This window comes from Labrus bergylta, chromosome 9, assembly GCF_963930695.1.
Source record: "Labrus bergylta chromosome 9, fLabBer1.1, whole genome shotgun sequence".
Lineage (NCBI taxonomy): Eukaryota > Metazoa > Chordata > Actinopteri > Labriformes > Labridae > Labrus > Labrus bergylta.
In genome coordinates this window covers 6540065-6564382 of record NC_089203.1, presented here as the reverse complement: position 1 = coordinate 6564382, position 24318 = coordinate 6540065, and the positions used below count along the sequence as shown (strand labels likewise).

The following is a 24318-nucleotide window of genomic DNA, read 5'->3' as shown; positions in this document are numbered from 1 at the left end:
TTTACAGCGAATGTTACACCAACCCATTAACACACTGATGGCCGAGGTTGCTGTGTAAAGTGCCATCAGGATTAACTAATCCCTTCATGCACATTCACACACAAACAAGGAAGCAGCCGGAGCAACTTCGGGTCTTGCGACATGGGGGTGCAGGGGCTGGGAATTGAACCCTTGACCTTCTGGTTGAGAGATGACCAGCTTTACCACTGAATCACAGCCGCCCTCATTTCCAAAAAGGCATCATAACGTTGTGTTTCTGGGAGAGTAAAATGACACTAAAGCATTAGTAAAGCTTGTATACTTACATACTGTTACATCACTAGTTTTGAATGAATTTGAACCACCGCGAAGGTAAAGTTTCATCCTCCAGTGATGAATAATGAAGCCAATGTGCAGAAAACTAAAGTTCCTTGATACTCCACTTGCCAAGAAACCACATTAGACCTCATTTTAAAATGCCTGAGAAAAGGAGTCCAATTATCATTTGAATGCTATTTTTGAGCTTCATGAAGGTTCTTCAGAAATCAACGTCACAGACTACGTCCATGTTTTATACAGTCTATAAAGTACTTAATAGTTATAATAAAAGGACTGAGTATTTAAGGTACCAGACAACATTCAAAATTCTTGAAGTGAATCAGATAGCTGTCTTCAGTCTTTCTTACAAATGTTCAGACTGACCCACCTCTAAATCTAAACCATTTTGGCACAGGCACTGTGTCATTCAAATTATATATTGGACTCATCATGCATGCCCAGTCAGACCTGAAGGGTCAGGAAGCAACCAATTAAGGAGCAGTAGAGGTCAAGCTGCCAGGAAATGTGGAGGCAGACAGCAGCTCAATATGGGAGACTAATATTTTCAAAAATCTGTGAGCAGCTCAGTTTCTGAATGCATAAATACATCATCCAGGGTCTTCTGCAAGATTTCAGGCTAAATGGATTCACAGGAAGCATACATAATTCTTATACATGCAGAAGATGTAAATAAGATTAGCTCCATGCAAACTGGAAATGAGGTGACTCATCATGGCCAATATGTTGTAACAGTAGTCTGTAAGTCCTGCTACTTTGACTCAAGAAAAGGCTTGTGACTGTAAGAAACAGCGATCTGCTGAGTGATTCATTCAGCCATCTTTTGTCTCCAGCATACAAACTCACTGACGGTAACTGAATAAACATAGTGGTATGCTGCCAATGAGATAAAAGAGTGTCGAGTCAAAGTAAAGATTAGCACACAGGTGGGGGAGTAAAGTGCAGATGGGTCAAGTCCAGATAGTCCAGTGACCTTTAGCTTCACTTCACAGAAGAGAGTCCAAAAGGTTAAACAACTGTTTGTGGATAGAATGAAAGAGTTCTGTGGAAAAAGTGCAGATGGAGTGTCTGACTAGGAAACTCCAGGAGAAAATAGCAGCGTTACATGAAATGGACTTGATTTATCCCCCCCCCCCCCCCCCCCCCCCCCCGAAACAAAAAGGGGGAAAAAAACAAGGCTGTGTTTTTTATAGGTTTGATAGCGAAAGATGATTCTAACCTTGTGAGCTGAGATGAAGAAGTCAAACTTACCCTAACCCTAAATGAAAAACCTGTCTGATTTTTTGACAAGCTCAAAGCTGCAATGACTTTTCTATCCTCCAGTTTCTTCCACCTCACACAGTTTCATGTATCACCCTTTTAGTTTGTACCGTTAGAGTACCATGATCTGATCCATAAACATCTTTCTTTCCTGCATTCCTCTTTTCCCTCATAACATCCTCTATTCCATTTTTTCTCAATTTCCTCTCAATTCCCTAAAAATAACAAAAAAGGGAAGCTTTAATGTAATGCGATGCAAAGTTGCTCTGAGTGAACATCTGTTCCAAACATCTCATTAAACAGTGGTCACTGAATGGTTGATTAGGTGTCTATTCAGTTTAACACATATGGGACATTTGGAACTGACATTTCTTCAAGCATCATTAACAACAAAAACAAAGACGGGGAATATTGTTTGGACGAATGGTGTTCATCCCTCCAGGAGATTTAAGAAACTTGTCGACGGTGGGCATGGCCACAGTGTTGTCAGATATATGTTGGAGTACTACCATTTGAAGGCTAGTGTTTGAGCTAGCCTTGTGCTTGTTCTGAAAATCTGTCTCCACACTGAGTAGCAAGGTGAGCCTTTTTAATATTGTAAAAACTTAAATCTTTCATTTCCTGTGCAGCCTACAATATCTAAATTAATAGATATAAAAACCCCTTTAACATCCATCTGTTATCTATACCACTCATCGTGCTTGGGGTCTGGAGGGCTGGAGTCGATAACAGCTGTCATTCCGCAAGAGGCGGGGAAAACCCTGGACTGGTCATCAACCAGAGTACATGGAGAGACCCCACACATGCACAGGGAGAACATGCAAACTCAGCACAGACTCTGTCCAACAGGGGATTCAAACCAGCAACCTTCTTGCTGTGAGGCAAACCACTGCAACCCTGTGTGAATTTCACAAGACGGCTTCAAACATCCAGGCTCTATATGTTGAATATTGAACATGAAGGAAAAGAACAAAATGTAGTTGTACATTGTATTCTTGTCTCAATTCACTGATGTTTATTTTTTACAAACTGATGTTAAAGACAATAGGAAAAGTGTTAAGTTGGTATTAGACATGTGTGTGAAGGAAGTCGTAGGCTGTCCTCTCCCTCCTCAAGGCAGGCCAATTTCAAACCACAAAGTTATCAAATGAGTGGAGATGTTAAAGTAAAATGAAATGCACCACTTCAGCAGACTGAAGTCTCTGCACTTCTGGACTGAACAGGCAGTTAAATAGGAAACTGTGGGACATATTAAAATTTCTAATAAGAAGCCTCTCTGGATTTCAAGGACAGTCATTGTCATGTTTAAGGCTCCCTCTCTTCATATCTACGTCTAAAATCAAATGAGGCTATCTCCTGAAATGATGAAGTCCTAATGACTAAATCATATTTTCTGTTTGATTCCGCTCACAGTTTAAGATGAAGTCTAAATTGGCTTAAGTTAAAGTCCATGTCTAATGTCTTCTGATTTGACTGCCTGTTATTGTGCATTAGTGTTTATATCCGTCACAGTATTTATGGCCGTTATTACAAGCTTAAAACGCATGATGGAACAATGAAAGCTTATCAACACTGAAATGATAACGTCTCTCACTTTGCACAGCAGCTGCATCATGAAAACCAATTTTATGGATTTTATTTTATTTCCCCCTTTAAACAAAAATAATGATTCCACACGGCCAATTTTAAACCGCCGTCATGAATCTTTGAAGGCGTGCTTCTGCATCATATAGCACACAGAGTGGATGTTAATCTTTATAATGTCGTCGGAAGTTGAAGCCGTGTGAGTTCAGACTGTTGTGTCTGGAGAGAGAGCTCACAAAGCTTGCCCTTGGTTTAGACTGAGCCGCTGACAGACAGCTTTGTTAGGATTTAGGTTGTGATGAGTCGAGTAAAATCTCAGCATGTTTGTTTAGCAACAAACACAAAACAACTCCAATCCCCGTCTCCGGAGCTCTGAACTCTCATTCCCCTCCTGTGTGCTGTGGTGTTTCTGCAAACTTGTTCTAATGAGTTACATAAAATGATGTTCCTAATTTCTAATCTTTAACAAGAGTCAACTTCATCAAACAAATGTTTCAAATACTGTGGTTAGTGAAGTTTATTCAAAAAAGCTTGTCACAGTCAGAGAAGCTGCAGGCCTCCAGAGTTTAAAGCTACAACATTAAGTGATTCAGTTTGGTTCCCTTTGGCGCCAACTGAAGGTCTCCGAGAGTATTGACATAGCCATCTCGTTGTTACCCCCAATCCCCACATGCTCAGTGAGCGCCACGGTTTTGCTCAGTCAGATGGCGCACGCCCTTTCGCACTGGATCCGTTTTTGGAATGTGAGCGTAGCCATGATCAGCTGTACTCACATCACAGGAGATCTACAAGATCACGCGAGAACAAATAGAAAAACATGCAAACAACATGTTACTTTGTCTTTCTGAGGATGATTTATTGTTCGTTTGGTGCCTGTTTTGACTTTTAGATAAAGTGGTTAAAAACACGATCGTATTTTCTGTTTTATTTTGAAATTGACCGGACGCTCCGTGCATTTCCTTGTCTCACTTCCTGTCCGGGTTGTCATATTCTGTCCAGCTTGACGCTAACCTGCAGTGTACTCCGTTGAAAATTAGACTTGCAGCGTATTTGAAACGGAGCAGAGTGTAGTGGCGCTGGTGGCACGCTCCGGAGCTGGACGGCGGGCGCTTGCTGTGGAAACACAATGTGACACACACACACACACACACACACACACACACACACATATCTTTCTGTCCAGAGGTCTTCGATTGTCGGATGAGTGTCTGACTAATGCTTCAGATGGCATCTTAAGGACTGATGTGTTAAGAAGATCTAATTGATTGTTAAGCTGTCGGCAGAGTCTGGAGGACTGTGAAGAAGCACTGCAGAGATGAGGAGGAGTCTAAAGCTTCACCATCCACTGACGTTAAATCAACTGTCATGAGAAAATCGTTTTCTGCAGATTATGTCTGTTTAATACAGATGAGTAGAAATCCTAAAGAATGTTCAAACTTTACTTTAAATCTGCATCAATTTGCATCTGTGACATCCAAACTCTTTTGTTCTATAAATCGTTTTACAAGACAGAAAGACAGTTTCATGTTATTCTTTTTAATAAGTGGTATTATACTTTGTAGATTTTCCATATATATCTTCTAAAAGCAAATAAGTTATAGATGTAATTCAGTAAATTTCTCTTTCTCTGACTCTCTCTTTATCTCCTGGAGGAGTGTTGCATTGTGGGGGCGTACAGTTATAAGTAATAATAATACTTTGTATTTATAAAATGCTTTTCAAGAACTCAAAGATAATGTTACACGAGTTAAAAATGTAAAGATCAAATCAACGTAGAAGGAACATATATACAAACATGGCAACATTACAAAGAGGTCAGATCAACAATATTCACAACACGTAAAAACACACAACACAATCATACAGTAAAAGCTTGCTTGAAAAGGTGAGTCTTGAGCAGTGATTTGAATATGTGTGGGGAGTGAATTCAAGAGGGTTCAGTGCTTGGTTCTGTGTGGTGATGAGACAAGCGGTTGGGAGTCAAAAGAACGAAGGCTTCTAGAAGGAATGTGACGGTGGAGGAGAGCTGTGAGGTAGGAGGGGGGCCTCATGGTTGAGGGCTTTGTGAGTGAGGAGCAAGATTTTGAAATGAATACGGTACGGGACAAAGAGCCAGACAATTTTTTTTTTTTTTTTAGGATTTGGTTGACGTGTTTACGGTAGCAGGGGAGGTTGAGAAGGTGTGCAGCAGCTATCTTGATGAATTGGAGTTTGCTGAAGACTTAAGATGATGTGCAGTAAAGGATGATGTTGCAGTTTACTGATTTAGAGGATTATTTCAGGGCTGAAAAAACGTCCTCGTCATAAATCTCGGCTGGGCAGAATAAAAATGCTAATATATTTTAAATGAATTCTACCGCAACAGAAAAAAAACTAGGTTTGATCTGATGATATCCAGCACTCATTATTAGAAAAGTTATATTGAGATTTATATTTGAAAATAGACTTTTCACATCTGGATACATAGCTTATATGGTATGACTATGTTTACACTATTATAAGGACACAACGCACAAATGATTCATGTTTTACAGACTCAGAGTGAAACAATAAATTGTGTCAACACACAAACAACAGCTGCACATGTAAACCCATATTACCTTATACAACCACACACACACACACACACAAACACACACACACTGGCGTTTTATTTTGTGTGCATCCTCTCGACTGCTGCAGCCCGTTGTGTTCATAATTGTGTCTCATTATTTCTGTGCAGTAGGTCTGTCTCAAATAGGGAGGAAAAACAGTTATCAAATGCACGCTGGCGTTTGTGGGGTCATTTGTCCTCAAATTTGAACCTTAAATAACTTAAAATCCTCATAGCCTTGTTTGACTATCAGAGTCGTTTCAGCACCACAGACAGCTCCAAACCTCTCTTTAACACCACTCTGAGTGGTATAGTGAAAACATGAAAACAATCCCGTCTCATTCCTCGAGTGGACATGACAAAATATATATCTGCTGTGGTGACAACCCTTCAAACACGTCTTGTCTGATTCAATAAACCTCCTCTTTCTGCCATTTAGAGCACAAATTGCACGACTCTAGTAGTTGCCCATTTTCTTACAACATAAATAATATGAGTCATCAGGCAACTATGTGAGGACAAATAAACCTTTCAGTGTCACACAGGGAAATAATGCATTTTAAAAAGGAAAAGCAATCAGCGGAGAATTCGTTTTTCTGCATGAAAAGGGCTGAAAATATATTTATAACTGAAAGAGACCTGCCATGAGCTTCTGATCTGACTGACAGGAGGATAAAGGCAGCACCCAGGCTGGCTGAAAATAAAAACATTACCGTCTTTACATTCAAAAATTTTATGTCAATATAAAAAGTATGATATGAAAAGGGGCCTGCACAGTGGTGAAGTGGTAAACACTATCGCCTCACAAGCGAGAAGGTTCCTGGTTCAAATTCAGGAGTTTGCATGTTCTCCCTGAGCATGTCGCTGGTTGTCTGTCTCTATATGTCAGCCCTGTGGTTGGTTGGTGACCAGTCCAGGGTGTAACCCAAACGTCTTGCCCAATGACAGCAGGGATCGGCTCCAGTCCCCTGCAACCCCGAACAGGAAAAGAGGTATGGAAAATGGATAGTTGCATGAAAAGGCTATATTTCATGTTACTGTGACAGTGTTTTGTGCTAACTGGACAAAACAACAAGATAGGAAGAGCTGTTGAGCTGTTTTTGGAGCCTCAGTAGACTCTCAACCTCCACTGTGCTTCAGAAGCTGTTGGCATGCACTGGTTACGGTTTTCCACTTGGAAAAATTATAAACTAACATTTTAAAATGAAGAAGGTTCAATAAAATAGAAACTGTCTGACAGGGGGCATATTGCCACCTAGTCAGACATCATCCTATTGATAAGTTAATTCCAAATCAGACCTTGTCAGGCATGGATGGGAATTGAACCCATGATCTTTGGTTTACGAGACCAACGCCTTACCACTTGGCCACCACGCCACGGGTGTGATATGATCAATCCCTCATTTTTTATATATATATGAATGACATTTGGAATCTATACATCTTTGTCGTTTCCCATGTGTTTTGATTTTAATTTGGTTTATATTTTGTCATCGAAGTATGTCAAATAAAAATAATATCCAAATGAAAGAAATAGCTTTTGATTGCAATGTTACCATGCAGACAGGGTTAAAATGAGAAAATGAGATTTATTACAAACATTAGTGATGAACCGCACTGAAGTCTTAAAGTAAATGAGGGCTGGTAGGGAAAGGCAGGCAGTGAGAGGCTGGTGGAAAATGGCAGAGACGCTGAGAGTTGGCTGTGGCTGGTGGCACAGAGGTGGCAGATGGGGAAAGCCATGTGGCTACAGTGTCAGAGGTGAAGGCAAAAAACAAATCTCTGTGGGAGTTATCCCTCGAATCCTGCCAGACACTGACACAAACAATCTCAGACTTCCAAAAAAAACAAGAACCTGCAGTAGAAATACTATGATCAGGCATAATGGCTCTCGCCGATTAAGGTGCTCTTTATTGGGCCGAATAGCCATTCAGAATGATTACTCTTCTCAGTAGCTATTAGGCAGATAAAAACCTGCTCTGCAATCTTCTGTTGTGGTGAAGGCTTTGGAAGTTAAATGCCTTAAAATGTCAGAGTAACTTTTCTCGAAACACAAACCGTGTCAGCTTTTGCTGGATTTAAAAACACTTTAAAAGAAACTATTAGAGCGTTGATTTCTGTCAGTACAAATCTGTCCTCTCAGAATGTGATCAAAAGCATCATCAGCTTGTAAAAGAAAGAAACTTGTGCTTTTAAAGGGAAACAACCAATGAAGCAAGAGAGAAGGGAGAGGAGCAAAAGAAGAAATTCATAAAGGAGAAAGCCCAGAATGAGCACTCTTATTAAAATGACGCCTTACATGATGGGGTTTTTAGTCTATTCCCTGCTCGTATCACTCATTATAATTTCACCGCTCCCTCGGCCCACACATACTGCACTTAAGCTGTGTGACTCGGGACACATAAACCACAATTACAGCTATTCCTGTGACACTGTGCTACACCTCCAGGATTTAATATACATTTTATATCATTACTGGGACTCCAAACATTTTCATTTTGCAAGGCTTTGTGGAAATGTGGCAGTCAATTAAAAAGTCCTGTTCTGGTACATGATGGTGATTTATGGAACATGCAGTCCCTGACAGTTTTCAAAGAGGCGTCTGATGGTTTGTGTGTAGGAGTAGGTAGAACAGATCTTTAAGCACTTTAACATTTGTAGCTAAATATCTATAATTTATACTTTTCCCCTGCTGATTGACTCTGTTACCTGCCTGTTTATCTGCTATACATTTAATCTGCTATACGTCTGTGGTAGGTGTGTATGCAGGTAGGTGTGTCTCACTGTGGGTCAAACATTGATAACAACAGGACCACTACAGCCCAAAACCCCATGTATTGCCCTCAAGTCCTCCTACCAATAAAGCTCAACAGTGTGGTTCCAGAAGTAAAAATCCCATCCCATTTTCTCCATAGCGGATTTGATCATTAGCCATGATAGTCTTATTTTACTCCTTTCGTAAATATCCAACATGTTTGATATTTATGATTCCAGATTAGGGAGGCTCCGACTCGGTTGGTAGAAGTAAAATAATCGTAGTGACACCACACACTCTTGAGGAGTATTTGGACGAATAGTTGGTTGTGATAAGCCATAAATTTGGATCACGCCCCCCTGACTGTTGAAGGGGGCAAAAATCAGGCCTAAAATAGCCCAGTGTGTAGCCATCTTAACTGTAGGCCTTCATGTTGCAGTCTTAATAACTTACTTAAATTTGAATCTCTGAGTAGAAAATGTTTTTTTGTAATCAGAAGTGTTTGGGTTTCTGTTATAGAGTAATATCGTCCTCTCTGATTTTAGCCGGCATTGGCTGTACACATGAAATCAGACCGTTAGAGGGCAAAAGCAGAGAAACCCATTGACCGTAATACGATTCCTGAAGACATCGGCGGTCATAACCTAGATGAATTTATATTTATTGTCCCTACAAAGACAGCGGCATGCGAGTGAGGCTAATAATCTGCTCTCAGATGTTGTCTCTCAAATCAAAGTTTGCAATTGGACTTTAAACAAAGGCAGGGTATGGTAAAGGAAGTCTTGGCTGGCTGCAATGGAAGCCCCAAGAAGACGACTAATGATAACCGACAGGTTCTGAGACTGTTCACTCTAAAAATGGATTTCATGAAATTGCTCTTGAAATGAGTACTTAAAACCCCAAAAAGACCTGGAGTAGTCATAACCATTACCCCTTTCAGGAAGTATGCAGCATGATATAATATTTTTTAATATTAAATTAATACAAGGTGAATCCAGGACTTCTGTTGTGAATGAAAATTGTTATATTTCTACTCCCTTCGTCCATTGAATAAAAATGAAACAAAACATTAACTGTGATTGCAGAAGTGTGTTTTATAGCTCCAGTGTGCTCATTGCGCTCATGCAGAAATGGAAAGTGGGGTCAGTGAATGTCATTTTATTGCCTCTTGGAAATACACATGTTATTGTGTCAGCTTGAATGAGATCTTCTGGGTATATTGGAGTTCACATACATGTAAGGTTCCCCAACGTAAGGAGGATGAAAGGCCTCTGAAAGCGGTTCGGCCCCTCTGTGTGCTTAACATACTGTACACATATGGAATAATACCGTCATGGAATAAAGAGACGCCAGCTGCATGACCTTACCATTTAACAAATTATTTATTCCTTTCTTTAAACTATATTCACCAAAAACACAAGAACCCAATGGAGAGCCGGCTTTTAGTCTGTCCCTCATTAGCTAGTTGATCTTATTTCAACAATCAGGACGATGACATACAGAAATAAAATGATTGTACATGTTAACATGTCCAGCTGAAATGGTACTTACTTCTCAAAGTTGGACATACACACATGGAGGATGCGGCCAGAGATCAATTAACTCTTGCATGTGTACACCTCAGTTTGACACAAATTGGATTAGGACTTGGTAACTTGTAAGTAAGGTCAACCAGAAGAACGTTCAATAAAGTAGAAACTATCTGACAGGGGGCATATCGCACCTTACTGTTGTGAATTCAGAAATCAATTTCTACACCGGTACATGTATAGTACGACCAGGACGCTAGCAATAGGCTATGCAGTCGAGCTGACCGTCTGGTTTTAACTCTGCATATAAGTACTGAAGTGAGACTTGAGAATAAGACTCTTAATTTTCAAAGCTTATCAGAATGATTAAATCAGAACCTGTCAGGCATAGATGGGGATTGAACCCATGATCTTTGGTTTACGAGACCAACGCCTTACCAGTTGGCCACCATGCTACAGATGTGACATGTTTAATCCCAAAAAGTTTTATATATAAATTACATTTTGAATCTCTACATCGTCGTCGCTTCTCTCCCCTCCAAAAAAAAAACCTCAGGATCAGAATGTTTTTTTTTACTTTAAGATTTGGGTTGTGAGAAATAGACCCTTACTGTTATTATAAACTCAATCATTCAGCGAGTTAATTTAACACTAGAAAGACCAAGGCAGTCATTTTGACTGTTTTTTAATTTTGCAATGTAATAACTTACTAAAAATAAAACCTATGTAACTACAGGACCATGACTTTTCCTAAATGTGTCTATATTTTATTCTAGCATTGTTATTTTATCAAAAACACAAAACACAAAAGAGTTTTGAGTATTTCTACCTTGAAAGTCCATAGCAGTCATATTGACTGCATGCATTATAGCCAGTGTATCATTTCAGTATTCGTTACTTTTTCACGCTCTTTAAGGTAGAGGTGGGTGATATGGGGAAAATATCATATCACAATTTTTTTTGTGGGTTGTTTTTGCGGACTTTACTTTTAAGTTTCGTTTTCACCGCTGCCGAGCAAAAAAGGGGGGGGGGGGGGGGAGACGCTTCTGTGTAGGAGCATAGACTGCAGCATGATAGAATAAACACATTAGTCCGGTTCTACAATCTCTCTGCTTTGGGAGATCGTCAGCAAGTTAAAATCCTTCACGATCTAAGATCGTTATATCGCCCACCACTACTTGAAGGTGCGCATCGCTGTTGCCTAGCAACTATTGTTTATAACGCTCGAGGCAAGGAGGAAAGAAAGCTTACCCGCCTAAAACCATATAGAAAGAATAGAAGACATTTGAATTAATCAACATTGAAAAGGCAGAATAGAGTAAATTAGGATCTGATTTAGAACAGAATATAACAAAATGTCAGAAAGGAGGAGGATTGCTGCCACAGAGGCTTTAGCCATGCTCCAGAGCCTTGATGAGGCAGAGTCTGATGGAGGCGCAAGTTCAGATACAGAAAGTGACGTCTCCTGGTCTCTCGAAACTTCATCTGACACTGGCTCTGAGATTGAACGTGAGAATGAGACAGAGATCATTCCCATTCGCAAAAAACACCGGCTGCTGTTCCCGTGGTTGTCAATAAACTATTAAAATTTCTAATTCATTAGAATTTAATGTTTGTGTCCTGAACTTTATTATAACTTTCACAACATTACAGATCCATTTATTCTTATATTTGATATTGATTATTGAAATGATATGCAAATAATTCGTAAACAGTCAAAATGACTGCTATGGCCTTTCTAGGGGTGATAGAATGCTGATTGTTCTAGTGTTAAGCTATCAAAGGCATGGATGGGAATTGAACCCATGATCTTTGGTTTACGAGACCAACGCCTTACCGCTTGGCCACCACGCCATTTTTGGTAGTTTATTGTTTAGCCTCAGAGGCTGCCTCTACACTGTGTGACCACGTGCATCAAAACAGAAAAGCTAATTCTTCAGCTGTGCGTTTATATGTACTGAATGCAGGCTTGAGAATGAGGATCATCCATTTTTTTCAGACCCTGGTAGGTCATGGGAACGATGATTTCCCTAAATGGTAGGGTTGTAAAGTGAACAAGAGCGCAAAGACAGTTTCTGCTTAATGATTTGAACGGCATGGATGGGGGTCAAACCCATGATCTTGAGTTTACGAGACCAACACCTTACCACTTGGCCACCATACCTTGATTTTGCTATATGTAAAACTTTTCTTGATAATCGTATATTCAACTGATAAGGCGCTAAACGATTCCCTTAACAAGGCTAGACTAAAATATCTTTACAACATTGGAGAAAAATACAAATATGTGAATCTCTATATAAATATTTTAAAAAAAACATACATGACTCTAAATAATAATTCTGCTTTTTTATTAAATGTAATAGAAGCATGATTACAACTGGACAAACACACTCCTATTTCATTCTTCCTGACCTCCAGAGGCAGTGCTTGATTATGGATAATATCCTCCACGGTAGGTCGAGTGTGTATAGAAACAAAGTCATGTGTGACCCAGGATGACCCCTCCTCTATTATAAAGAGCCGGTGTCATCCTGTCATCATTCCTTTGTTAATCTTCTCGCCACTCCTGATTCTGAGTGACTGGGAAGCTCTGGCAGTCATCCAGAATTCATAGAAACGTAGTTACATGCGTAACTTTCATTTTTTCAAATTTAAACCGCCTATCTTCTCTGGTCCAAACAAAAACAGACCATTCAGGACCAAAATCTAACCTTAGAAGGAGGACATACTGGCTGCTGCACTGTTGTCAGAGAAGCCAGCATAGCATGTTTCCTTATTGTCTGATGATACAGTAAAGTCCTTTTAGCATTTAATTCACTTATTATCTTAGATAATGGTCCTTTAATTTGCATGCATGTGTATGTATTTCAGCCTTTGTGTATGTATGTTCAATAACAGAGTGTAAAATCTTTCCCCACGTGGGATTAATACAGTATATCTTCTTCTTGACCCTTTTAGGCGAAAAATTACAAAGATAATGTATCTAATAACAGGGACCTTATTGCTTCTGCATCATGCAAATGTCTGTTTTATGACTTGAAGAAATAGACTGTATCTGCCTCTCTTAGTTAAGACATTGGACATTTAAAGAATCAAACTTTCAAAAGCATTCTCTGACAACTACAGCTGTTTGACAATCAATACAAACAGACAGGCTGTGAAAACATAGCAGTTAGGGTGTCACACTTATTTTCCTAAAGATTTGGCACAATAACAGTCGCACAAAGACAACCTGCATTTTGTCAGCAAAACGAAATGTAAACTGAATAATATGCGGTGTTTTCTTGGCCCAGATGTTCAGATGTTATGTTTAACATTTTGAATAAAAGCATTTCGATTCATTATGAAGCTCTTTATTTGATTGTATGTGTATTCCCACTCAGACACATTCAAGCACAACAAAAGTTTATTTTGTTTTCTTAATGTGGCTTCCCTGTATAGCGTTATTAAGCACACACACACTCTCACTGACTCTATGTTACCCTGGATGGCCTTTGTTTACACACACACACACACACACACACACACACCAGCAGAAACCAGACAAACACACCTACACTTAAACACAGCTCTTTGTTACCTACACTTACTGTCCATATCTCTGTCTCTGATAAACACACACACACACACACACACACACACACACACACACACTCTTATGTTCCCTTAACCTCGGTGGATTAGGTAACTGTTATCAGGCTGAAGTGACCTCGTGCCTCCCTCACTGTCGGGGTCTCAGCTGGGGTTAATTATCTAATAAGTGAACATGTCCGAGCATCACCTCGTTTCTGCTGAGACACACTGGATTCTTTTAATACCCCAGAAAAAAATAGATTTCCCCGGGCATAGCAACACACTGCGGAGAGAGAGAGAGAGAGTGTGTGTTTTTAAGTGTGTGGAAAAATGGGCGCAGGAGTTTAAATCAATGTGAAGGGTGGAAAAGAGGCTTATTGGACACATGTCCCCCTCAGCCAGAAAGACATGCACATGTGTGTACAACCTCCTACATAAACCATGTTTTGCTGAGTCTGCCAAAGTTTTGATGCACCCTGGGGTGTTAAGTCCATGTAGAGACTCTTCATGCCATGCTGCCTCCTTCCTCTACAACATTGTTTACATTCCCCTCTACTCTCTACATCCCTTCCTTTTTCTGAAGGAATTTATCTTCATCATATGATGGAAAAACTGACACATTGATGTCATATATTATCAAATTCAGTGTTGAAGATACACTTCCTAAATGCTGGTACAAGGCGCATACCAAAGGAAAGAAGAGGTATTTTATGATAATTCATCCTGAATCTGAAGCTAAAGTTTGACATGGTCATGCACCATCAGAGGGCTGTGCAGCTGCAACCCTCACAATTATTAGCATTGCTGTGAGCTTGACAACCATACATACCGGTGGGAGCTAGCAGGAATGCATACTCGACATGGCAAAAGCAGAAAGAGCTATAGATGGCTTCACAGAGACTGCACGCTGTGACCTTTCCTGAAATGAAAATTAACTACCACTCACAAATCATAAGTTCTTTCATGCACATTCACTGAGTCAAGAGCTTTTTCAAGGAACTATTCATGAGAAAATAGTCCAACTGCACAAGACCTAGCATTTGAGAAAAATCTGGGTCAAGTGCATAAATGGGGATAAATGGGAAACACCTTGGTTATCATGAAGTCAGTTTTCTGTTTCTTTCTGTTATTTGAGCGAGACTTTGCTACTAAAACCGGAGCCTGTATTTATATCTAATTCAGAGCTAAGCAATAAGGACATCTGTTTCTCAATGAAGGGCATGGATGGGGATTAAACACATGATCTTTGGTTTATGAGACCAACACCTCACCACTTGGCCACCTTTTGGGGCAGAAGAAAGTAGTTTCAATATCTTTTTTTCCTGAGTGAAAAACCCTAACTATAGAGGCTTTAAGGTGATAAAGAACAGTAGTTTATTTAAAGTTAAATGTCGTGTTTACAAGAGGACACAACTTAAACACAAGATTTGGTCCATATATCACTCCGTCATATTAAAGGTAGTGCCATAATTGGGAACCTCCATAAGTCCCAAGTAAGTTTCTTTCCCTGTGTAACTAACTCTTTAACCACTCAAGTTTATCTGCAGATAAATGTGTATTGCAAAGGGCCAGGTCCATTTTTTTGTTCTTGGAAGAGATTGTGCTTCTGTTTGCAGCCTAAGTACTTCTGCTCAATCACATTTGAAGGAGCTTTGATCGTATGCTGAAAGTAAATTACTTAAATGACAACCTATCAGCCCTCATTGGAAGACAATTCAGCATTGGTTGACCTCTATAAACAATTATCTGTAGAAATAATAATCAATAAAGCAATAAACTAATCAACTTTCTTACAGTTCAAGTTCTGTGTTTTGCTTTTACCAATGAACAATCAGTGAATGGACATCATAGTCTCAAACATCATCTGAAAACCTTCTTCTATAGGTTAGGCATGGATGGGGATTGAACCCATGATCTTTGGTTTACAAGACCAATGCCTTACCACTTAGCCACCATGCCATTGTCAGGCATGAAAAACTACTACTACTGTCAGATATGGGAACATTATCAGTCTTTCATATCTCTCTATTGTGAATCTTCCACTGGTTAACTAACATTTGAATCCCCTAAAAGTATCTGTAGATGAATGCATGATGCAACAGAAGTAGTGGTGCTTCTATTCGTAGTCCAAGTACTTTTTGTGTGTAACATTTGAAGGAGCTTTGATTGTACAAATGAAGTAAATGACTTAAATTACAACATATAAGCCCTCATTGGAAGACAATTAAGCCTTGGTTAACCTCAATAAACAATTATCAGTAGAAAAAATGTAGACAAAAAATCTAGTGAAGTTAACATTTCTTTAAGTTCAAGTTCCAAGACCTGCTGTTATCAATTAACAGTAAGTGAACAGAGAAGAAAGTCTTTAACATTAACAGGTATCCCTGGAGGTCATGAGGTGACTGATGATGTGTCAAGATGAACATGACAACATCTGCTAACTGAATTTAAAGGCATGGATGGGGGTTGAACCCATGATCTTTGGTTTACGAGACCAACGCCTTACCACTTGGCCACCACGCCCAGGTGAAGAGATGACACAATACTACTAGAGTCAGATATGGGAACAGGATCAGTCTTTCATATCTCTCACATAACAATCTTTCACTGTGGAACTAACCTTTGAATCAACAAAATGATCTGTAGATCAATGCACAATGCAAAGGAGTGGCTTCATATTTGTTTTTCTTGGTGCTTATGTTTGCAGTCCAAGTACTTCTTGTCTGTCACATTTGAAGGAGCTTGGATTCTACAAAGAAAGCAGTTGATCTAAATGACAATCTATCAGCTCTGATTTGTAGACAATTAAGTGTTAACCTCAATGACCATCAACTAACTGAACGATAATGTAGACAAACATCTACTGACAATCATCTTCTCTCAACTTCAAATTTCTTTAAGTTCAGGTTTCCAGACCTGCAGGTAATCAGTGAACAGTAAGTGAGCAGAGAAGAAAGTCTCTAAGATCATTGGGAAATGTTGACAGTTACCCTAGAGGATAGTGTCATGAAGTGTTTGCATATCACAATAAACACAAGTGTCATGATAACTTCTGCTTACTGAACTTTAAGGCATGGATGAGGATCTAACCCATGATCTTTGGTTTATGAGACCAACGCCTTACCACTTAGCCACCACACCCTTGTCAATCATGGGAAACCTACTATTACTGTCAAATATGGGAACATTATCAGTCTTTCATATCTCTCAATTGTGAATCTTTCACTGGTTAACTAACTTTTGGATCCCCTAAAAGTATCTGTAGATGAATGCATGATGCAACAGAAGTAGTGGTGCTTCTATTCGTAGTCCAAGTACTTTTTGTGTGTAACATTTGAAGGAGCTTTGATTGTACAAATGAAGTAAATGACTTAAATTACAACATATAAGCCCTCATTGGAAGACAATTAAGCCTTGGTTAACCTCAATAAACAATTATCAGTAGAAAAAATGTAGACAAAAAATCTAGCGAACTTCACGTTTCTTTAAGTTCAAGTTCCAAGAAATGCTGTTATCAATTAACAGTAAGTGAACAGAGAAGAAAGTCTTTAACATTAACAGGTATCCCAAGAGGTCATGAGGTGACTGATGATGTGTCAAGATGAACATGACAACATCTGCTAACTGAATTTAAAGGCATGGATGGGGGTTGAACCCATGATCTTTGATTTACGAGACCAACGCCTTACCACTTGGCCACCACGCCCATGCAAAGAGATGACACAGTACTACTAGAGTCAGATATGGGAACAGGATCAGTCTTTCATATCTCTCACATAACAATCTTTCACTGTGGAACTAACCTTTGAATCAACAAAATGATCTGTAGATCAATGCACAATGCAAAGGAGTGGCTTCATATTTGTTTTTCTTGGTGCTTATGTTTGCAGTCCAAGTACTTCTTGTCTGTCACATTTGAAGGAGCTTGGATTCTACAAAGAAAGCAGTTGATCTAAATGACAATCTATCAGCTCTGATTTGTAGACAATTAAGTGTTAACCTCAATGACCATCAACTAACTGAACGATAATGTAGACAAACATCTACTGACAATCATCTTCTCTCAACTTCAAATTTCTTTAAGTTCAGGTTTCCAGACCTGCAGGTAATCAGTGAACAGTAAGTGAGCAGAGAAGAAAGTCTCTAAGATCATTGGGAAATGTTGACAGTTACCCTAGAGGATAGTATCATGTAGTGTTTGCATATCACAATGAACACAAGGATCATGATAACTTCTGCTTACTGAACTTTAAGGCATGGATGAGGATCTAACCCATGATCTTTGGTTTATGAGACCAATGCCTTACCACTTAGCCACCACACCCTTGTCAGTCATGGGAAACCTACTATTACTGTCAAATATGGGAACATTATCAGTCTTTCATATCTCTCAATTGTGAATCTTTCACTGGTTAACTAACCTTTGGATCCCCTAAAAGTATCTGTAGATGAATGCATGATGCAACAGAATGGGTCATTATTTTTGCTGTTGAAGTAGTGGTGCTTCTATTCGTAGTCCAAGTACTTTTTGTGTGTAACATTTGAAGGAGCTTTGATTGTACAAATGAAGTAAATGACTTAAATTACAACATATAAGCCCTCATTGGAAGACAATTAAGCCTTGGTTAACCTCAATAAACAATTATCAGTTGAAAAAATGTAGACAAAAAATCTAGCGAACTTCACATTTCTTTAAGTTCAAGTTCCAAGACCTGCTGTTATCAATTAACAGTAAGTGAACAGAGAAGAAAGTCTTTAACATCAACAGGTATCCCTGGAGGTCATGAGGTGACTGATGATGTGTCAAGATGAACATGGGTAACATGAAAACATCTGCTAACTGAATTTAAAGGTATGGATAGGGATCAAAACCACAATCTTTGGGTTACAAGAGCAACACCTTACCACTTGGCCAACACGCAGCAGGTGATATTATTTAATGTCTCTTTTTGTATATGTAGAATCTATCCCTCGCTGTGGCCGGCATTATCACTTTGTCATAGCATTTCTTCCTAATTATGCAATGATCTTCAATTTATTTTTATATATATATATATATATATATATATATATATATATATATATATATGTGTCTGTGTGTGTGTGTGGGGGGGGGGGGAGATGCAGCAAAGGGCTGAGCTTGAGAGCATGACTTAATACAAAACAGCAGATTTATGATTCCATATTTTTTGGAGAAAAAAAAAAATGTACATAATGAGAAATATATATATGCAAACTTGAGACATAAATGACTCAAGGCACTGCTCAGATTCTCCCTCCAGGTGTTATAGCTCAGAGCTTATTCTAACATCATCCTGCAGGTTATGATTATGACAGACAACACACACACACACACACACACACACACACACACACACACACACACACACACACACACACACATATACACACACACACACACACACTCACCAACACGTACAGCATGAGAAGCATGGCAGCACACATTCACGTAGATAAACACATACCGGCCATCCAAGTGTCGCAAAAGAGAGTAAACAAACACATCAGCAGCAAAACACACACAAATACACACACTTGTGAGTTGGCGATCACTGTTATTAGCCTTGAGGGAGTATTTGAAGAGTCAATTTGCTTTCATGTAATTCAAGTAAAAATGAAAATTGTAGAGAAAAATAGAACAGTGTTTGTGTGTGTGTGTGTGTGTGTGTGTGTGTGTCTGTTGGCATGTCACACAAATTACTAACCAGGGTGGATGTTACATCGACTCACTTTGGGTCTAAATTCACACACTGTTGTATTTTAATTTTCTTCTAAAGTTTTCCTTAAAGCCTTTAGAGTCCCATAAAATTGATTTTAGCGCTGCTGTTTATGTCCCCTAAAGGAATTATCTGTCAATTTAGCTGCTAAATTCTGCACTATTTTTTCAGAGCTGATAGATTATTTCCCCTGAGTGACTGATCCATCACCCCAGACCATCAACCAATCAAACATCTTTTCCTTCTGTGCCGATGTATGAGAGCAACTGTGTAGCACTGTGTGCTACAAACAGTTCATGCAGTTAATTAAGTTTGGGTACTTTTATGATGTTTTTGTTTAAAAGTACAATCAGGTGTCTCATCAATTAAAAAGTTTATATCTCCTGAAATCTAATTGACTGAATGTGAAGTTTGGATGTGAGCATGTTCACGTTGTGGGGCTGATCGAGAGATAAGAAGATGAGTCGGCACATTTCTTAATTTATGCAGAATTCCATCATACTGTCACTTCAAAACATGACAGGTCTGGAAAAGACAACGTTTTGTAATGATTTCCGCACTAAAGCACTTGAAGTCTTGACACGTTGTGTTTACTGTCTGAACAGTAGAAGCTCTTCCTGTACTTACTCATGAGTAAACAATTCAGAGTGACACAACGCAGCTTTCAACAGCCTGTTGTCATTGTGCTGTCCAGAAAGAACCATGTCTTTGCATTATGAATGACCAGGATGACACTCTGTGTTGTCGATGGATGTTTGTACATTTTAAACCATGCAGTCTGATGCTCTTTTTATGCCATCATCTCTGCATGCAGCATCATCACTGCAGTGCATCTAATACATTCAACTGACAAACTACTACCAGTGTTGCTTGGATGGAAAATATGAGTGGACAGAGAAATTAGTACTTCCTCTTAAAGGGGACATATTATGGAAAAACACTTTCACAGTTTTTTTTAACAAATATTTGGGTTACCTGAATGTCTACCGACCCACAAAATGTGAAATAAACCCATCCACTCCTTTGTTTGTTGTACAAGTCGTACAAAAGAGAGAAAAATATTCCATTTCTCTGACTGGCACCCCAAATTAAAACCTTGTCAAACCCGCTACAATATGCTCACCAATACTTGGTGCAGCTTTGTTAGAGAGTCATAATTTAAACCTCCAACTTTTTGAGTGAAAAACATTTTGTAACAGTCACCAAACAACGTCAGGCCTTCTGGTTTTTATAACGAGACGTGACACATTTATTAAACCGAACAAAGCTTTGAAAACTGTCGGGACAAAATAGATTATTTCTTTGCTCAATATTCCTCTCATACCCTGTCTTTTGTTCCTCCTTTTTTTTTATCTCTCCAAAAAAGAATTCAAACGGCAGTACGTAACATCAGCCGCCACTCACCACACTGGGATGTTAAGTGCAATAAACAAAAGCGAGGCCCATAAACCAAAGGTAGCTATACTTTTCCAGTCAATTTCCTCCTCCTTCCCTTTTCTTTTTTCTCTCTCTCTCTCTCTCTCTCTCTGCCTTCTACATCTCTTTTCAACAACGAAGACAAAAGAAAACACTTCAGGATGAGGGGTCGAGCTGTGTGTTTCTCTCCGCAGCCTGCTTGTTCTTTAATCTCTGTCTCTAAATTGCAAACAAAATGCAAATTGTATGCATTAGTTTGTTAACGGAGGTTGTCGGAGGAGAGGGGTGATGGGAGGCGGAGGTGTGGGAAGGAAATTAAGTTCTGCACATAAAGTCAACTCACTGGAGAGGGAAAAAAAGAGAACGTATCCACACATAGGCTGTGATTAGAGCAGCTTGAACCCTCTGAAAATACCCTCATCCTCTTTTAGATGCCATCACAAATGAACATGTGCAGTCTGGAGGCAAGAAGCTCAAATGTATAGAATGAGGTACGCGGACACATACTGTCCTTATCTTTCACACTTCTATTTGAATATGAAGTATAATTTTGACCTGAAACATGAAAGTCTTTTCATTTCAGTCAAGCACGACTGCAGTACGTGGCTGGGTCATAAACTATTTACCCGGCAGCCTTCAGGGCCGCCAGCTGGAAAACTCTTTCTCTTTATACCAGATGGGAGCTGTTATTGTTCAGCATAAAACCTGAAGACAATATTGTTGAAATAGTTTTGGCCAAACTTTGTTCTTTCTGATATCTAACCTGGTTTGTTCTGGAAGTAAAAATGGCTGCAGCTTTGTTTGTTTATGCATCAAAGATAGATAGATGATTATCTTAGGATTCATAGACCAAGGTCACAGTTTAGAGATCCCATATTCTCCGCATGTTCACCTGTCATGTTGTCAGTCTGTAAATAGAGAAGCTTTGCATGATATGCAGCTACAAAAAAAAGTCATTTCAGCCTCCGCCTTAAAACGGTTTGTTTCAGCTTCTGTCTCTTTGAGGCCCCTCCTCCCTATGTGCCCACTTTCTTCTGATTGGCCAGCTCTCTGGGAGGCTTTCCAGGGGGGCAGAACGCTGCAGGGCTGCCGGGCTGCCGGGGGAGGGCTGCTTTCCAGTGCTGGGAGAAGCAAGCCTATGTAAGATGTTTTCAACAACTTGCAAGGCTTGAAGCTGTCTTGTGAAATTCTTGGTTTCATATCGGGAGAACTACAGCGTGATTTGCAGAACAAACGGTTTAGCACCCTCTGCAGGCTTATCCTGGGATTACACCAACATACACTTACCTCATGATATGAAACTTTGCCCATGTTCAGTATGGACATCCAACATTGTTACTCTAAATGTGAGATTTAAAATGGTGATTAGAATAATAGGTCTACTTTAAAGGAGAGCCTTCAACCAACCCTTGGTTTCCACCTAGCAGGCCTGTAGCTGTATTATCAGATCACCTGCACCACCACCATCTTAAAAGAGTTGTTTTTACATGTTCATGTAAATAGTTCTCTATTTCATATATTTGTGACTATAAAACATCCATAATCCATTTCAACAATTTGTGTTTCTAGGGAGATTGAGTGACAAGTGAACGCCACATAAACTTTTTTTTTTTTAAATGCAGTCCTCCCATCACCATGAACAGCGTGCTATGCTTTATTTTTCTATTGACTTCAATGTTTGAGTCACTACACATGAATCAATATTTTTTACAAAAGACATTGCACCTAGAGTTAGTAAATCCTACCCTGTAGAGGTTTCATGAATAAAGAAATATCGAGAGGGAATGTTTTTTTTATAGCTGCTTATTCTCCTTCTGTAAATTCATTTTTTTTCACCTGGGGCAGTAAAACTGTAGTTTTCAGCTTTCACTTTCTGGCTTTGGAGTTTGCTACTGCACGTTTCCACACACTCACGCACTCACGGACATTGAGGAGTGGTCCTGGCAAGTACTTGAGTGTTTTTTCATGTCTCATTGTGAAACCGTCAAGTGTATGAGGAATTATCGATAAATTACTTACTTACTGTGATTGCTTGGTTCCACATATCCTGCGCATATCTTACGCGTGCTGCGTGCGTTTATCATCACCACTGTTTTTCTCTGTCTGACCACAGGCGTCATTGCGTCATCTGTTTCTGAAACGTGAGGGCAGCAATGAGCAGCTGTACACATATCACAGGGATTATAAGATCACACAGGACTAAAGAGACAAACATGCAAGCAACATGCTACTTTGTCTTTCTGAGGATGATTTGTTGTTCATTTGGTTCCTGTTTTGACGTAATGTTAATAAAGTGATGAAAATATGATCATGAGTCTGTATATTGTGTTTTATTTTGAAATTGACTTTTATGCTCTGTTTTTCTATCTGGGTGGATCTATATTGTTAGTGCTTGCAGCGAGCTGAGTCGAAAAAAGACTCTGCACGTATTTCAAATGGAGCAGAGCGTGGTGGTGGTGCTGGCATGCTGAGACAGAACGCACTCTGATGGACTGGAAATTGGCAGCGTGTCCTCGTATGAGCGGGAATTCATTCTAATCGTAATGAAGTGTAGGACATGATCATCCAGCCCCAGCGCTAAATGTAACCAAAATTTGTACAATGAAGGAGTATTAAATTTAGTTTTAAATAGAAGTTTAATTAAATTAAAGCAAGCAAAAACCTAAAAGCTCAAAATGGGAAAACTCAAATAAGTAAAAGTGACTGGTTGTTGCCTAGTTTATTGCTTTTGTGTTCATTTATAGCAGATTTAAATACTTATTTTTGTTTTTCATTCAAATATAAAATAAAGAAATAGTGGGCTTTTTTTCTTACTGTTGAAGGCGCGTTTTATTTATAGGCAGTGTGTGATCTCAAGATAGTGTGTCCCATGACTGATTTGTCACACCATCTGAAGCCCTGGAGTACTCACAAACTCACACTGCAGAGCTGACTCCATCAAAGTCAATGAGAGTTTGGCACTTCAGATTTAGGCTCAGACACATACACCCTGATCTGAGCTATTGCCTGGGGAGTGTGTAATATATTAATGTATGCTGAGGCATGGATGGGGATTGAACCCATGATCTTTGGTTTACGAGACCAACGCCTTACCACTTGGCCACCACGCCTCTGTACATAAGACTTTGTGGAAACGGTGCAACATAGTCTGATCACATCACTTTGTGTACCGGGAAAAAACAGTATTTCATTTGTGAGTATTGCATCATGTGCGTCATGTGGTAACGAAAATGTTCCGATCAATAGGAGCAGCCTTTAAATGGATTTTTCCCTGACAGCCCTGAAGACCTCTTGAGTCATGTGAACAGGTCACTGTCTGAGGGTGCTGTTAGAGTGAGTAAGGGAGCATGATGATGAGGATAATAACACTGCTGGAGCTGTTTTATACTCTGTTCTGTTTCCTTTGTACTTCACTTAGGTGCGTCGATGTTTACATGTAGATGCATGTGATTAATCTAGAGACCTTGACACATTCTTTTTTCTTTTTTTTTTTTTACACAAATTGATCATATGACTTCCCTTAACACAGAGTGTAATTCCTCTTTATTGTCC

At 39.4% G+C, this 24318-nt stretch overlaps 7 non-coding genes across 7 annotated transcripts; all 7 read right to left on the bottom strand.

Annotated features, from left to right (window-relative positions):
* Positions 1 to 7057: 7057 nt before the first annotated feature.
* Positions 7058 to 7129, bottom strand: trnat-cgu (transfer RNA threonine (anticodon CGU)). The gene has a single exon. It is a non-coding gene; the product is annotated as a tRNA-Thr (tRNA).
* A 3290-nt stretch (positions 7130 to 10419) lies between these two features.
* On the bottom strand, positions 10420 to 10491 carry trnat-cgu (transfer RNA threonine (anticodon CGU)). Its single transcript has one exon. It is a non-coding gene; the product is annotated as a tRNA-Thr (tRNA).
* A 1327-nt stretch (positions 10492 to 11818) lies between these two features.
* On the bottom strand, positions 11819 to 11890 carry trnat-cgu (transfer RNA threonine (anticodon CGU)). The gene has a single exon. It is a non-coding gene; the product is annotated as a tRNA-Thr (tRNA).
* Positions 11891 to 15499: 3609 nt separating this feature from the next.
* Positions 15500 to 15571, bottom strand: trnat-ugu (transfer RNA threonine (anticodon UGU)). Its single transcript has one exon. It is a non-coding gene; the product is annotated as a tRNA-Thr (tRNA).
* A 492-nt stretch (positions 15572 to 16063) lies between these two features.
* Positions 16064 to 16135, bottom strand: trnat-cgu (transfer RNA threonine (anticodon CGU)). Its single transcript has one exon. It is a non-coding gene; the product is annotated as a tRNA-Thr (tRNA).
* Positions 16136 to 17246: 1111 nt separating this feature from the next.
* trnat-cgu (transfer RNA threonine (anticodon CGU)) lies at positions 17247 to 17318 on the bottom strand. Its single transcript has one exon. It is a non-coding gene; the product is annotated as a tRNA-Thr (tRNA).
* A 6486-nt stretch (positions 17319 to 23804) lies between these two features.
* trnat-cgu (transfer RNA threonine (anticodon CGU)) lies at positions 23805 to 23876 on the bottom strand. Its single transcript has one exon. It is a non-coding gene; the product is annotated as a tRNA-Thr (tRNA).
* Between the last annotated feature and the right edge of the window lie 442 nt (positions 23877 to 24318).